The following is a 15,207-nucleotide window of genomic DNA, read 5'->3' as shown; positions in this document are numbered from 1 at the left end:
CGTTCAATCTACGTTTCCACGTTCAAACCACGTTCAAACCACGTTCAATCCACGTTCAATCCATGTTCAATCCATGTTCAATCCACGTTCAATCTAGGTTCAATCCATGTTCAATCCAGGTTCAGTCCACGTTTTATTTCCACATTTATACTAGGTTTATTCCACGTTTATTTGATGTGTGTTTTGATGGACACTTACCTCTAAACTGAACAATCTTAAGCAAAAGGTATACTATTAAATCTTAGCATACTCATCGAAACCTTTCCGATATCTACCATTTTGAATTGTACTATCCTTGTCGATCACTAGAAATCCATAATCATGGTGCCAGCACTTTGAACACAATTCATTGAATTTTTCAAATAAAATATCCGTGTTTACATGATCGTTTTAAATATGTTTTAAATTAGTACCACCTTGCTTAAAGATTATGAGAAAATTTGCATTATCACAAATCATGTGTTTAGGAATTTTAGCATAAGTCTGGCAGAGGTAGAAGCAGTCAATATTTAAATGCCTACCCATTGGAGAAGTAGTCTCTGATATTATCCTGCTTATCGTTAGCAACATCATCAAATATGAAAATAGAATTGGGTAACGCCTCAGTTACCTTTACAACGTCGCTATTGTTTAAAAATTTAAAATATCCAGTACCTTTTAGTCCTTTTAATAACCGTTCAAGGTATTGATACTTGGGTTGTTGAAGCGACTTTGAGTATACATAAATATTTTCAAATCTCACACCGTTAGGACTTTCTTCGAGACTAAGCAGTACGTTTGTTTTACTGCAATTCGAGGGTCCGCAAATTATACTACGAATTGTAGATGGAAGTAGGGATCCATAACGTTTACTCCTTCCTCCACAACCCCCACCGACAATAAAGCGATCGGCGTTGGAGACACGAATGTGCAGTGGTTGCTTTACGAAATCCATAACTGTAAAACTCTATGATCATGCAAGCTATTTATAGGCTTGAAGCAGATTATCTCATCAGTTCTCATTATGTCGTTGTTAATGTTAGATGTGCTACGTTTGGAGGATTTAACTATTGAGCAGCTTGAATACATTCCAAAAATTTTACTATTGAAGCGCTTTCCAAACAGTATTCGACTGGATTGGTGTAAATTGCCTGAGCACATTCGTGCAGATCCTGAAGTGCAACAATATCGTGCCTGTACGGAACATTATAATTTACCTAATCAAGATCATTTTAATGGATTACCACCTTCAATAAAAAATTGCTGGATGTGTCAACGAATCCGTTAGGAAAGCATAACATGATGAGTTATGGTTGTGGATCTTTTTTCAATAAGCTGCTAAATAAACTACCCTTCGAGCTGCATGTACCTGGCTACAATTATTGCGGTCCAGGTACTCGCCTTCATGAAAGGTTAGCACGTGGTGATCAAGGAATAAACCCTCTGGATGATGCTTGCCGTGAGCATGATATCGCATATTCAGTGTATAAGGACCTGCCCTCGCGTCATCATGCTGATAAAGTACTTGCACGGCGTGGACGACAACGTATCATAGCTAGTGACTCATCCGTAGATGAACGAGGGACAGCGACTGCTGTCTGGGCATCAATGAATACAAAACGGAAACTCGGCTTAGGACTGCAAGTGTCTAGAAAAAGTACGAAGAAAAGAAAAATTCGTGTACCGAAAAAACGAGGTGGTTTATTGAGGAAAAAGTCACTTACCAAAACAAAACGGGGGGGGGGGGGTGGGGTTTATTACCACTGCTTCCGCTGCTGAGTGCGGTGGGCGCATTAGCTGGCGGTACGGCAGGTATAGCAAAGGCTGTAAACGACACCAAAGCAGCCAAAAAACAATTGGAAGAAATGCATAGATCCAATCGCTTAATGGAAGCGAGACGGGGACATGGTTTATACCTCGCACCATACAGCCGAATAGGGGAGGGAGTGAAAAGGAAAAGAAAATAAATGGACTTCCTAAATCTGGACCTACTAGTAATATACAATTATCAAACGTCTGCCGTGAAATACCGCATTTTCGGGGAGTCTTTATGCGTACATCTCTACCTCAAAATGTGCAACGCAATGAGTGCGCAATTGTGAATCTTGATAACGAACAAGGTCCTGAAACACATTGGGTCACTTACGTTAAACGTAATAAGCACGTTAAGTATTTCGATTCCTTCGGAAATTTAAAACCTCCAATTGAACTTCTGGAATATTTTGGACCTTCTGCTATAATCTACTACAACCACGACCAATATCAATCGTATGATTCAAGCATATGCGGTCAGTTGTGTGTCAAGTTTCTAAGTGAAAAATGTCTTTAACAGTTGCACTCTCTGGCCGTCACTCAGTATTGGATTCAAATTTTTTCCCCCCGATCGATCTTCGAGATGGACAATATGGACTCTATGAACTCGATCTCGTAGACTTTAAGAGCTTCAATTCAATCGCTAATGTTGATGAAACAAACAATATATTTTACGTTGATGATCAGGAGCTAACTATACCTGCAGGTTGTTATGAGCTCAATGCCATAAATGACTTTTTACGTGTTCAGTTGTTCAAAGGTGATGAAGAAAAAGTAATTGTTCTACGTGCTAATAATAATACATTAAAAAGAGAAATAAAGTGTAAATATCAGATTGATTTTACACAACCTAACAATATAGGCTCTTTGTTGGGTTTTTCATCAGATCGTGTTATTCCACCGAACACACTAGCTGAATCAGACGAGCCCGTAAACATTATAAGAGTAAATATTCTACGCATTGAATGCAACATTACAGCTGGTGCGTACACAAACGGTAGACCTCGACATGTTATACATGAATTTTTTCCGAGTGTTCCGCCAGGTTATAAAATAGCAGAAACACCGAAGAACGTCATTTACTTGCCAGTCATTGCGAAAGTAATTGACCGTCTCACCTTGCGTATTCTCGATCAGGAAGATCGTATAGTAAATTTCGGAGGTGAAGAAATCACAATTCGTTTACATATTAGAAAATGTTGATTTACAAGAATACTTATAAATCACCGATACTCGATGAGCCTATCAGTCCAACTGCTGCAGCAGGACAGAATACATTGAGTGAAGGTAACGCTGGAGGACAAAATACATTGAGCGAAGGTAAAGTTGGAGCATCATTAACAAGAAGAAATATCACCTTTTTACAATCACTGGGTTTCAACGTTAGAAATAAAAATGGATCCATTAGATGTAACCGCTCAACCGGTGTTCGACAATCGCATCACTAAAATGGAAATGCATGCATACAATCCTTATGCAAATGCCTCATTGGGAAATAGTGATGAAATTCGAATTCCTATACAACAGCAAGATTTAATTCTTCTACCCTGTGAAAGTTATCTCTACATTGAGGGAAAGATAATCGTTGGAACCCGTGCTCCAGATGCAACAGCCCGAGATGTCGTAGGACTTGACTGTAATTCCATGGCATTCTTGTTTGATGAAATTCGTTATGAATTGATTGGTATTGAGATTGATCGCTGTAAGAATGTGGGTATTACTAGCTCCATGAAGAATCTCATCTCCTTAACTGCTGAGGAAATTGCAAGTCTACGTCATTCAGGATGGTTTCTAACAGATCACAGGTCTACGAATCATGTCAACTTTTGTGTACCATTGCAAATGCTGTTGGGTTTTTGTGAAGACTACAGAAGAGTTATAATAAATGCACGTCATGAACTCGTTCTTATTCGAGTACGTGATGATATAAATTCACTACATTCTTCGAAAAAAATCATCAACTCCAAAATTGATTTGCAAAAAGTGCAGTGGAGGATTCCTCATGTATCACTGAATGATTATACAAAACTTAAATTTCTACGTTTGATTGAGCAAAACAAAAGTCTAACCATGGCTTTTCGTTCCTGGGAACTCTACGAATATCCACTTCTACCTGAAACACAGAGGCATACATGGGCCGTAAAAGCTGCAACACAATTGGAGAAACCTCGATATGTTATACTAGCATTTAGACAAAATAAGAAGAGTACGCAGCATATGGAGGTGCTTAGATTCAATGACAGTTCTGTTCGTGATGTTAAAGTCTATCTGAATTCAGAATTTTATCCATATGAACGAATTGATTGTGATAGTGAAAAAAACCGTTATTCTGTACTATATGATATGTATGTTAAATTTATCCATTCATATTATTCAGAAGAAAAACAGTCGAAACCAATGCTTAACTACAAAAACTTTGTGGAATACGGTCCTCTCTTCGTCATCGATTGTTCGCATCAAAATGAATCTATAAAATCAGGCACTGTTGATGTTAAAATTGAGATTGATTGTACTAGAAATATTCCAAGTAATACTACTGCGTTTTGTTTAATTATACATGATAAAATTGTTGAATATAACCCGCTTACTAGTATTGTTAGAAATGTAAGATAATAGACTAGATTTATATGTATCTTACTAATGTAGTGAGGGATAAAGAAAAAATAAATAAATAAGATATAATAAACATTTATTGATGTCATTCCTTAAAAACATTCCTTACAAACATTTCCAAAATTTATCTTATGATTATCATTGGTTAACTTTAAATTCTAAATTATTGTATCGTCCTCCAACATATAAGATTTTTAATGTATTCGCTGATGCAGCATTTTGAAGTTCTTTGATTAGATCAGGCGACTCCAGTAATTTCATCATCCTTGAGGTTAGGAAGAACCATTCGTCTGTAACCAGCTTCGCTATTAATTTCTCTCCATATTTGGTCTTAATTTTCACTAAATCAGTGATTTGATACTCCTTATTCTCCTCAAAAGTATTCAGCTTTACGAAAGTCTTAGGTTCGTAAGTTACACTTGCAAGTGCATTGATCTTGGTTAAATCCATTTTTCTGTAAAAAAACAGAAATTGAGAAAAGAAAAAACATTGAAATAGAATAGCAAGAAAAGAGAATAATAATAAAAGAATAATTCTTACCACCCAAAACGAGTTTCTGTGGTACAGCTAGGAAAATATTCGGAATATAGCTTCGCACTGGATCTTTCACCTCCTTGAAGCTTCTAATGAAAACTGACTGACTGAAATTTCCCGATTGCTAATATAGTATTCACTATAGGTGAAATTTTAAATTGTAACCGCCGCACTTGGCGACCTCTGTACAGCCTACTCAAATTGTAACGGAGTCAGTTGGACTCTAGACGCCGAATAATAAAGATCGTATGACGATATCCTCCTGTTCTAAATTTTCATACCACAACTTCAGAAGTGGGATTCTGACCCGAGTCACAAGACGCGATCTTATAGTGGACGATAAATTGTGTCGGTTGCGGTGTGCAAGTATAGTGCTTGATCGAGCTAGGTGCCGAATAAATTACGAACCGACTAAACATCGCGACGAATATTTCGCTGTGTGCAAATAGAGTGTATAAAATGGCGTCTAAACCGGACCTTAAGCGGTACGGAGTCACGCAGTTAAAGGAGTTTCTGCGTGAGCGAAATCTACCTTCCTCGGGCAACAAGACTGATCTAATTATGAGGCTACAGGAGCACGATCCTAATATAGCTGAAAAATTGCAACCAGTGAACGTAGAACAAAAGGAGGAAGGATTAGTACCAATTCAAGAATCTATATTGGACCATGCGGTCGATAACGGGGTCGATCAAACGGCCAGCAATATAATAGACGAAGACACCGCTAGACAACACGAAGACGAAATTACGGTTACAACAAGAAATGGCGAGCCGACACGTAATAACATAAGAGGTCATCGATCAGAGCTTGGCATAGGCAATGTTGATCAATATATTAGCAGGGAACTTGAGCTGATCCGGCGCGAACGAGATTTGTTGCGAAGAGAAGTCGAATTACTGCGAAGCGCGGCTATGAGGAATCACGCTACGAACAATAGAATCGGATCTTCCACAACTAGCGACTATAGTAGCAATGGGTTGAGAGGTCTTAAAGACCTAATAGGCGAATTCGACTGTGCTGGCAACGAGTATTGGAAATGGCAGCAACAAATTGAATTATTGAGGACAACGTATAATTTAGATGACAGTGCCACAAGAATACTCATTAGCTCTAAATTAAAAGGAAAAGCGTTGGAGTGGTTTCACTCCAGGCCGGAGCACATCATCATGGAAGCTACGGATCTCCTGACATCTATGAAAAAGATGTTTAGCCATCGGCCAAGTAAGCTATTGCTTCGACGAACTTTTGAAGGACGTATATGGCAAACGAACGAATCGTTTAGCTCATATTATCATGACAAAGCGATTCTAGCTAATCAGGTTCCAATCGGAGTAGACGAGATTATAGATTATGTCATTGACGGTATTCCGGACCACAGGCTGCGAGATCATGCACGGCTGCAAAGATTCACAGACGCAGCTGAATTACTGGAAGCCTTCGAAAATATAACCCTGCGGAGTGGAACTAAAGCTAAGGAAAATGTAATATTAGAAGAGAAGAAATCGGCGCCGCAACCAGGGACCCAGAAGAAGGAGGACAGAACGAGTTACAACGGGCAGCATCCACCGTCGAGAGGAAATTTCAGATGTTTCAATTGTAAGGAAAAGGGCCATCGCGCGAGTGAATGCAAGAAGCCACGAAGCATAGCCAACGCAGAAACATCACGACTAACCAATGGTAATTTCGTTAATGCACCGCCAGGAGGATCGTCAACGTTGAATGTCATCCAGCCAGTAGGCGAGACTGAACCCTACACGGTACCTGTAGAATATGAATTCGCGGATAGCAATGGTCATAAGCGTTATTGCTCAGTTATCGCGATGGTAGACACTGGGTCACCAATAAGCTTAATCAAACGCGATTATGTACCTTCTGAATTAGCGGCAGTTGCGGAAAATAAGCATCAGTATAGGGGCATAAATGGTTCTCGCGTGCAAATAATGGGAGTCTTTGAACACGATGTAAAAATTGATGTCGTCGAGATGAAAATTAAATTTTTTATTGTACCCGAGGAAACAATGAGTGGTGATGCTCTACTTGGTCGAGACTTTACTTCGAGCCCGACGATACAGCTTAGAATTTCCGGTACTTGCAAAATAATAAAGGAAACCGGTTATCAAACGACAGTTGAATAAGGTCCTTTGGATGATTATGCCCAAGCTGTGAGGACTATTATATGTATAGATCATATTGACAAGGTTCCGGACGAACCGAATTTAAAGATAGAGGAGACGGCATCTCCTGAAGATAAACAAAAACTGAAAGCATTGTATATCGGTTCATATGTTAATAGAAACCCGTCAGACATACAACCATATGAAGCAGAAATGGCCATTTGTTTAAAACACGATCAGCCAATTAGTTTCCGAGCACGACGAATAGCGTATGCCGATAAACTAAAGCTAAGTGAAATTCTAGGTAGGCTCCAAAGCGAAGGAATTATTCGCGAAAGCAATTCGCCGTATGCAAGCCCTATCGTTCTAGTGCGAAAAAAGAATGGCGATCTGCGACTTTGTATAGACTATAGGGAATTAAATAAGATTACTATCAAGGACAATTATCCATCCCCGTTAATAGAGGATCACCTGGACCGGCTGAAAAATAAACGTTTCTACAGTACCCTTGATTTGAGAAATGGATTCCATCACGTAAAGGTATCGGAATCTTCGATAAAGTATACTGCGTTTATCACTCCCTTAGGCCAATTTGAATACGTGAAAATGCCCTTTGGGCTAACTAACGCACCCCGCGTATTTCAAAGATACATTCATAATATATTCAAGCCATTGATCGTAATAGAGAAAGTTCTGATATACATGGATGATATCTTGATCGCAACGGAGCAGTTAGAGGAACATTTTGATGTTCTACGGGAAGTTTTTGAAATCGCACGGCGAAATAATTTAGAGTTTCAGCTGGATAAGTGTTTATTCTTATGTAAAAATATCACTTATCTTGGATACACTATCGATGTTGACGGCATTCGACCTAATGAAGAGAATGTTAAATCGGTTATCAGCTACCCTATCCCGCAGAATACCAAAGATGTTAAGCGTTCCATTGGCCTCGCAAGCTATTTCCGTAGATTCATACCTCAGTTCTCAGTCATTGCCAGACCATTATATGAATTGTTAAAGAAAGACGTTTTATTTAAATTCGGTATGGACGAGCAACAAGCCTTCGAAAAACTCAAAACGGCATTGACGAACTGTCCAACACTCGCAATATATTCGCCTACTGCAATTACGGAATTACACTGTGACGCGAGCGCAAGCGGATTTGGTGCTATTTTGCTCCAGCAACAGGATGATGGTCAATTTCGCCCAATTTCTTATTTCAGTCATCGAACTACCTCTGTCGAATCAAGATACCACAGTTACGAGCTCGAGTGCTTAGCTGTCATTTACGCGCTCAAACGGTTTCACGTATATTTATACGGAATTCGGTTTAAAATAATGACTGACTGTGATAGTTTTCGCCTAAGAATAAGTAAACAGACTATCAATCCCAGGATCGCACGCTGGGCTATGGTATTACAGCAATATGATTTTGAGATCGTCCATCGTCCGGGAAAGCGCATGGCCCACGTTGACCCATTAAGCAGGTGTCGTAGCATTTTAGTATTAGAAGGAAATACTTTCGAGCAAACCCCCTCGATCAAGCAGGACCGCGATGCAGAAATACGTAAAATCCGCGGAAGCTTGGAAACTAGTGAAAACAAGATGTTTGAATTGCGGGACGGACTGGTCTATCGGAAGATGAATAAACGGGATCTACTATTTTATGTCCCCGAATCCATGGAAAATAATGTCATCCGCACGTGTCATGATGACTTAGGACACGTTGGTATTAGTAAAGTGCTCGATAGCATCTTAAAAATCTACTGGTTTCCACGCATGCGCGAAAAGGTTAAACGATACATAGGAAATTGTTTGAAATGTATTGAATATTCTGGCCCTAGTGGTCAATCAGAGGGATACTTGCACACCATTCCAAAAGGCGAGCTGCCATTTGTGACACTACACGTGGACCACTATGGCCCCCTCGAAAAAACCGGAAAAGGATATAAATATGTATTATCAAAAGTCGACGGATTTACTAAGTTTACACGGTTTTACGCTTGTAAGTCGACAACATCGTCTGAGACTATTAAACATTTGAATGATTATTTCCGGAGCTATGGTAGACCCCGGCAATTAACTAGCGATCGCGGCACTGCATTCACCTCGATCGAATTGACAAAATTCATGAAAGAAGAATTGATCAGACACGTTCTAGTCGCAGTAGGCACTCCAAGGGCTAACGGACAAGTGGAGAGGTTCCACCGGATGTTGACACCCATGCTGGCCAAGGAGTGTGAAGATCCTAAAAAATGGGATCTGGCTCTACCATTGGTTGAATTTGGGATTAATAACACTGTGTATAGGTCCATAGGAGATACACCAAGTCGATTGCTGTTTGGAGTAGCTCAATTAGGTCGTCCCAACGATCATATAGGACTACTGTTAAGCGATCGTATTGCAGAAAATCGAGATCTTCTAACCATTAGAAAAAATGCTTCGGATAAATTAGTTACGGGCCAAGAGAAAATGGAACAACGTTATAACCGTAACCACATGGAAGCTCGATCATATCAGAAAGGCGATTACGTCGTAATTAGCAACGTTGACACTACGGTGGGAACAAATAAAAAGCTTATCCCTAAGTACAAAGGCCCTTATATCGTGGATAAGGTATTAGGCGCGGATAGATACGTTGTTCGAGATCTCCCTGGATTCCAAATTACGCAGATTCCACATAATAGCGTAGTTTCAGCGGATCGGATGAAACTATGGATAGATTAATAATATAATTTAATAAATCGCTTAAGCGGAAGCATAAACATTACTGTCGTCATACTATGAAAACTTTGTACAGAAAAAGAAATTTGTATCGTTTTATTTATAATAGTATTATTAGGTTAAGAAACACACTGTGTATTAGGATTGTCCGAGACGGTCAATCCGTCAGGATGGACGAGTTATAGTATTCACTATAAGTGAAATTTTAAATTGTAACCGCCGCACTTGGTGACCTCTGTACAGCCTACTCAAATTGTAACGGAGTCAGTTGGACTCTAGACGCCGAATAATAAAGATCGTATGACGATATCCTCCTGTTCTAAATTTTCATACCACACTAACAACATTGGTTTTAAAAAATGGTGGAAGGGATGAGATGCATTCATGGAAGGGGATGAGATGCATTCTTATTGGAAGTTAATATTTGGGTGGTGGGTATTCTTGCCCGCCTACGAAATTTGCGTCAAACAAGTCGTAAGTCGTTACAAGCCGTTTCTCCTGAATAGTTTTAATTGCATAATCATGTTGTAGACTTTTCTAAAGTGAACTGGGGAAAATTTGCGTCAAAAAAGTAATGACACGTCACCAGTGGTTTCTCCAGAATTCTTTTAATTGCATAAACGTGTTGCAGACTTTTCTTAAGTGAAACGGTAAAATTTACGCGCACATTCCTCTCGATAGCTAGGGATATAAAAAATTGATAAAATATGAAACAATCGGGGATCTAAAAGGTCATAAATCAAGTAACAAGTCATGACACGATCTCAAGCGTCAGGTACTCGAGCATATCCGTTCTAGAAAGATATCAGCACACTCAGCAATCAGTTCTCCAATTGCTAGAATGATGCCAATACAGCTTCTTAATGTCTAGGTAAAAGTTATTTTTTGCTTTACCCTTCAAAAAAACTGAAGTGCTCTGACAACTCTTCCCTTTCTAAAGCCTAGCCTGCTTGTTAGATGGATAGTATGATATGCTTACCTGAAAATGCTAAAAAAATGGCTAAAAGATAAGTCAGGGAGAAATGGCATGACATAGGTTGGGATAATCTTAAGGATAGGCTATACAAATTCTTAGAACAGTTTTTTATTCAATATCTAAAGTTTTATAAGAGCTAGGACTCAATAAGTTGTTTTATCAAAATATTAACTCATTAACGTCCAAAATGTCAAAATTTCTTGCACGTTTTCAAAGTGATTTTTTCATATGTAATTGGCGTTGAAAAAATTCTTGAACTACATATTCTGATGTAAAATTGCATGCTCTTTCAGAATCCGTTGCCAGAATCATGATAAAACTCACAGGAAAAGAGATATGCTCGATTGAAACATAAAAAACACCTAAATTTTCGAAAAAAAAAATTTTTAGGATTTTTTTTCGAAGTGTTACGGTGAAGATCTCACCTTGCGACCGTGATCAAAGGTGATCATGGGAGTTGAAGTTTAACAGGGAATTTTTTTGTTGACCTTGAACCATCGCTTCTTTACAAAATGGCGGAAAAAACGAATTTTTTTTTTTTCAATATTCATCAACTTTTTTCTCGAAATCTATGGTCTTTAGAAAAAAATTCATAAAAACAAAAATGCCTTAGAATCGCTCGAGGAACATTCTCAAATTTTTTCAGAATTTGTTGAGACAATTTTTGATTTTCCGGGAAACTTGTGAAATGGAATTTTCAAAAATGTCTCCAAAAATTCTGAAAAAATTTTAGGATGTTTCTCGAGTGCTTGTAAGACATTTTTGTTCTTATGAATTTTTTTCTAAAGTCCATAGACTTCGAGAAAAAAATTGATAAAGTTGAAAAAATAAAAATTCGTTTCGGCCGCTATGTTCTAAAAACCTATTGGTAAAAAACGATTTCTGTGCAAATTTTAGGAAGATTTTTTTACTCTTAGCGTTACCCAGAGACTACGGCGTGGACGTGGTAAAATTCTGTCTCCTTTGGGGTGCTTTTTTCCCGTGAGTCCCCTTGCCTCTCACGTCTCGGGGTGCTTGTTTTCCGTGAGTCCCCTTGCCTCTCACTTATTCATACTTTTAGGTGTGCTTTTTTAGCCAACATTTATTGCAAATATTTAAATTACATGTTTTGCAGAAAATTCTTGTTCTTATTGGACAGTTTCCATTCGAACAAATCCTCAATTTGTCACTATTAGATCGTCCATGTGCTTCACTTTTGCGACTACTTTTTTGTAAGTAGTATTTGGCAATCGAAATAGTGAACTCTTTTATTCCAACTTTTTTCTTTCCATCGTTAGCAGCATTGAAAATTACAAGAGAATTAGTAATAGACGCCTGTATAAGTCTCATAAAAACTACCCATGTCCATTTTTTTGATCGTATACTTGGGAGTATGTCATTGCAATGTCCGTCATGCAGGTCAACACCTCCCATGAATTTGTTATATAGGTGAAAAGCTTGCGGAAAAGGTATTTCAATTTTAGATTTAGCCTCTGCGCTGTATCTTTTTGAAATAGATAGAGGATTGACACCTGCTGCAGTTGAAGCTATTGAGACGGGCTTCGAATCCATGATAGTAATGAAATTTATGCCACTGTTTACGTCGTGCTTCACCACATATGTCCCTCTTGGAGCTTTCTTATCAAGCACATTTTTTTCTTTGACTCGATTATCTCTGATAGTACCAGTGCATTTCAAACGCAATTTCTTCAAATGTAATACCAAATCCATGTTCGTGAAGAAGTTGTCAAAGTACAGATGAAATTGAGAAATTTTGTTATAACTTATTATTTGAAAAAATGGTTGTAATAAATATAATACTACTCGTGAACCTAAAGCACATTTAGATAACTTATCTCCAATTTGAGAATTCTTGCCGCAATAAAGATCCAAATTCAGTAGATAGCCGTCCGAAGTACACAAGCCCCAAAATTTCAAACCAAATCTTATCGGTTTTCCTCGAATAAATTGTTTCAAAACAGTTTTTGCATAGAATTTGGCCATCATCTCATCAACGGATAGAGCAGTTCTCCATATTCCGAATTTCATGATGTTATTTTGAAAAAGTTTCAGTAGAGAACGAACGCGCCATCCTCGATCATTTGAATCTTTGTCTTTGTTTTTTGAAAACTTCAATTTAGATTTTGTGATTTCAAATTGTTGGCGAGACATTGCAGAAGAAACTACTTCATTAGATAAATACGGATCAGATGACCAGTAATCTCTCTGTGATTTTCTGGGATTGAATGTAGAAAAAATAATTATTCCAATAAAAGTATCAAGATCTTTCAATTTCAGATCATAACCATTGTCTTTACACGCATCAATAATATATTTTTTCATTTCAATAGAAAAAAAGGTTTCAAACAATTGAAAAGGTTCGTTCCTACGTATTTTCTTTTTTTGCGATTCGGACAATAATACTTTATCTTCACAAGAATCAGGGTGTAACTTTTCACCCTTAATCCAAGTGAATTCATGACCTTTTTCAAGTTTATCTTGTTTTTCAGAATAATTTGCACGAGCTTTATTGTAAGTAATATTGGGTATTTCATGTTCGCAATCTGAATCAAAATCGGAACCAGAATCATCGGAACCTGAATAGTCAGGATCCGGAATCAATACGTTGCGTTCTGAATCACTATCTGAAGAATCTGATTCATATTCAGAAGATCTTACACGTTTCCGCGACATAATGTATGAAATTAATGATTTCGTTTATTTATCACTCATCCGTATGTACAAAAATACGAAAGAAGAGAACAAAAAAAGACGAATATTCATGAATACATGAGACCAAAAATTACGCTTATCTGCCGAAATGAAATGGAAATAAAGGATGAAATTTTTGTCGGAATCTATAAGTCTTTGAAAAGAGAATGAAAATAAGTTAGAATCATTCGAGCAATATTGTAAAATTTTTTCCGAGTTTTCGTAGACAGAACGTTTTTTTACCAATAGGTTTTCAAAACATCGGCCGAAACGAATTTTTATTTTTTCAACTTTATCCATTTTTTTCTCGAAATCTATGGACTTTAGAAAAAAATTCATAAGAACAAAAATGTCTTAGAAGCACTCGAGAAACATCCTAACATTTTTTCAGAATTTTTGGAGACATTTTTGAAAATTCCATTTCACAAGTTTCCCGGAAAATCAAAAATTGTCTCAAAAAATTCTGAAAAAATTTGAGAATGTTCCCCGAGCGATTCTAAGGCATTTTTGTTTTTATGAATTTTTTTCTAAAGTCCATAAATTTCGAGAAAAAAGTTGATGAAGATTGAAAAAAAAAATCGTTTTTTCCGCTATTTTGTAAAGAAGCGATGGTTTAAGGTCAACAAAAAAATTCTCTGTTAAACTTCAACTCCCATGATCACCTTTGATCAGGGTCGCAAGGTGATATCTTCACCGTAACACTTCGAAAAAAAATCCTAAAAATTTTTTTTTTCGAAAATTTAGGTGTTTTTTATGTTTCAATCGAGCATATCTCTTTTCCTGTGAGTTTTATCATGATTCTGGCAACGGATTCTGAAAGAGCATGCAATTTTACATCAGAATATGTAGTTCAAGAATTTTTTCAACGCCAATTACATAGGAAAAAATCACTTTGAAAACGTGCAAGAAATTTTGACATTTTGGACGTTAATGGGTTAATATTCCTGAAATTGATATTAAATTATTATTCTCCCCAAATCAATGGAGAGCCTCCATGCAAAGGGTGAACCTGACCTGGGTGTAGTAAGAGCTAGGACTAAATAAGTTGTCCTAGCAAAAATGTTAATATTCCTGAAAATGATGTTCAATTTTTATTCTCCCCAATAGGGGAGATTATTATAATTGTATCCTTTCATTTAAAGGATATTTTGTTATCGGTTGCATAGGTTTAGTTAAAAACCATGCAAAGTTATAATTCCATGCTCGATGGAAAGTTAATTCCTTGCATGATATCAGCAACTTATCAAAATAGCTATCTACAATTTAACTAACGAGAAAAGGGGAGATTGCGGTAGCCACCTAGCGGCAATTACTGGTACTATCAATTAAATTTATCTAGTTCACCCGTGTGTGTAATTACGTAATATTAAAATACCATTAGCGCGAAAGAAGATTAAGGAAGGCAGTCACCTAGCGGTGACTACTGGAACTAGCAATTAACTCAACCTAGTTTATCTGTGTAGCAGAGTCGGAAATAGTTAGGCTACGTAAGGTAACTAACCATCGACTTCGAAGGGTGAAAAAACCTTCCCTCAACTAGGGCCCCGTAGAATAACTTAGGTCCGTAGGATAACTTAGGTCCCCGTAGGATAACTTAGATCCCCGTAGGATAACTAACCAACGGTACCATAGGGTGAAAAATACCCCCTCCCTAACCAAACCCGGTCCCACTATAAGACCTTCCAACTGTGACATAGGGTGAAAAATACCCCCTACCTAACCAAACTCGGTCCCACTATAAGACCCTTTCCTTCCTCATC

General features: G+C 37.7%; 1 protein-coding gene across 2 annotated transcripts in view; it reads right to left on the bottom strand.

Moving 5' to 3' along the window:
- The window catches only part of Pfk (ATP-dependent 6-phosphofructokinase), a 433,792-nt gene that overhangs the window by 36,794 nt on the left and 381,791 nt on the right, over positions 1-15,207 (bottom strand). The window lies entirely within an intron of this gene.

This window comes from Prorops nasuta, unplaced genomic scaffold (assembly GCF_024137725.1).
Source record: "Prorops nasuta isolate Cenicafe-Biocafe unplaced genomic scaffold, Cenicafe_Pnas_1.2 PNAS00006, whole genome shotgun sequence".
NCBI lineage: Eukaryota > Metazoa > Arthropoda > Insecta > Hymenoptera > Bethylidae > Prorops > Prorops nasuta.
The sequence above is the reverse complement of the archived record's forward strand: the minus strand, read 5'-3'. Positions and strand labels throughout refer to the sequence as shown.